Genomic DNA, 2,263 nt, shown 5'->3' with positions numbered 1-2,263 from the left:
TTCCTACCGACAGACTCCGACTATTACTAAAGGTTTCTGACAACATTATCGATCTCAGAACGTGTCTTTTTGTCCGAAAACTGCGATGTTGAGTGGAACACAACTGAATAAAATTGCGTTCAGGATATCTGTTGTCTCAGACTAGGCTACAGAAATCCTAGGCTACTGTTAATAAAAGTTTGGCAGCGCCATTGCTCTAAATGGCTTTAAATAGTTTCAACAATGTGGATGAGGTCGTTATAATGGGGGCAGCCCATATTCATTTGACCCAGAGTACAACGTTACGGCCGAAATGAAAGCGGAGAAAGGGCTTTGCGCTGTATGTTGTTAAGAACTGCCTGGTTTAAGGCCCTGCTGTTATCATAAAAACAGGCTTTGTGGGGACATTTTACACCCAACGTTGGACTGTACAACCACTACGCACCTGAGCACATGTCGGTGACGCAGCTTGGACGAGAGGAAATACACTAACAACAAAGTTGTTTCCGTGAATAAATTGAAAAAAACTGTTACACCATCAAAGTGTTCTGGTATCTTTATTAATGACGCTCACCACTTTTTAGAAATGCACTTACAATATTACGGCTAAAACGTCACGGCCGAAGAGAGAGCGGAGAAGGGGCTTGCGGTGCATGATATCACACAACAGGCTTTGTGGGGACATTTGATTTTACACACAATGTTGGCCTACAAGTTATGACTGTATTGATTTAAACGGCTAATAATATGGTGGGTCCACCAGACCCAGGAACATTGGCTGCGTAACAACAATATGAACATCATTAACAGGTGCTTGCACCTGAGCACATGTCGGTGACGCAGCTTGGAGGAGAGAAAACACACTGCAACAACAAAGTTGTTTCTGTGAATAAATTTAAATCTGTTACACCCTCAGAGTGTTCTGGTATCTTTATTAATAACTGTCACCACTTTTTAGCAATGCACTTAGCCTACTTACTTTTCGCACTGGTTGGATCCATTCTCATCTGCCTCCTTTGACTGTAGCTAACTTATGTTTCCCTACGTAAAGGTCCATTCAATTTCCTTCGGCATTTCAAATTAAAAGCACCAAACGGAAGCTACAGACACACGTCTATGGTATTTTGGTGTAAAATAGTGCTGCTATTTTAATCTGCCCTGTTAAATATTTTATTAAAATTAATTTTTTTTTAAAGCACCTTGATCAAAAGGTTCGATTTTTTTTCAATTTAGTAGGCCTAGGCTACGTAATACATTCACTTAAATATAGGCTAACATTATGGCAAATATTGATCAGTTCAATCAATTCATCACAGCAAAATAATAAAACACACATTCATAAAAGCTAGAATATGATCATAAATCAATGTAACACAATAATCAGACTAAATATTTAGCAGTGTCTTTTTAGTTTGCATTCAACATCTTTACAATAAATGGTATACAAAAAAAAAGTAAGGCCTATACACTTTGCATCTCTGGGATAGTTAGCCTAATCCTAACTAGCTATTATGCAAACTTATTAGAGCTAATTAACCTATTTTGAGCACTCAACACTGGTTATGTTGTTTTTATTGTATGCCTACAAATATACCACTATCTACTATTAGAAATAAATCAACTTACCTTGTGTTTCACTTTAGTTTCTCTGTAGCCTACAAATCATTAGCTCTTTAGCTGGCACTTTTTGGAAGTTGATGTGTTAACGTGTTGTTCGTAAAACAGACAGCTTTCAGACAGCAGAGGTAATCAGAGCGCACACAGCAGTGACTAATAATTCATGTAGCGTGTTTGAATGGACTGATCTGTGGTTTAATTTGTCCTTATTGTGCAGGGACAGGGCTTAAAGTTAACATGAATCCACAGAATCATGAGTTTTGTAGCAGTTTAATATTAAAGTGCAGTCTTTGCAAAACAGATACGTATACAGACAAAGTGTCTACTCATCTACGCGTAATCAAGATCCAGGAACAATGCAGCATTTGAAGTGAATGTGCAAATGGTGCTGTTAGCGCATGAGTTTGGCTTCGGATATGTAGCTCTCAGAAAAATCAACAAAGTGTTGGGGATTCCTGGCCTTCATGTTAAAACTTATCAGAGACACCAAAGAAGAGTAACAGGTATGGAAACTCTCTCTCCCTCAGGCTGGCAGGCAGACACATTAGTGGAGCTGCTGTCCCTTCTCCTGAACTACCAGCTTCTTTTCTGGTGTTAACTTTGGGAAGTTTTTATTGTTTTGTTTATTTTTCCAAGGTGTAAATCTCTTAGTGAAGATAATGTTTCA

The sequence above is a fragment of the Etheostoma spectabile genome, chromosome 5 (genome assembly GCF_008692095.1).
Source record: "Etheostoma spectabile isolate EspeVRDwgs_2016 chromosome 5, UIUC_Espe_1.0, whole genome shotgun sequence".
Classification (NCBI taxonomy): Eukaryota; Metazoa; Chordata; class Actinopteri; order Perciformes; family Percidae; genus Etheostoma; species Etheostoma spectabile.
This window is presented reverse-complemented; position numbering follows the sequence as displayed.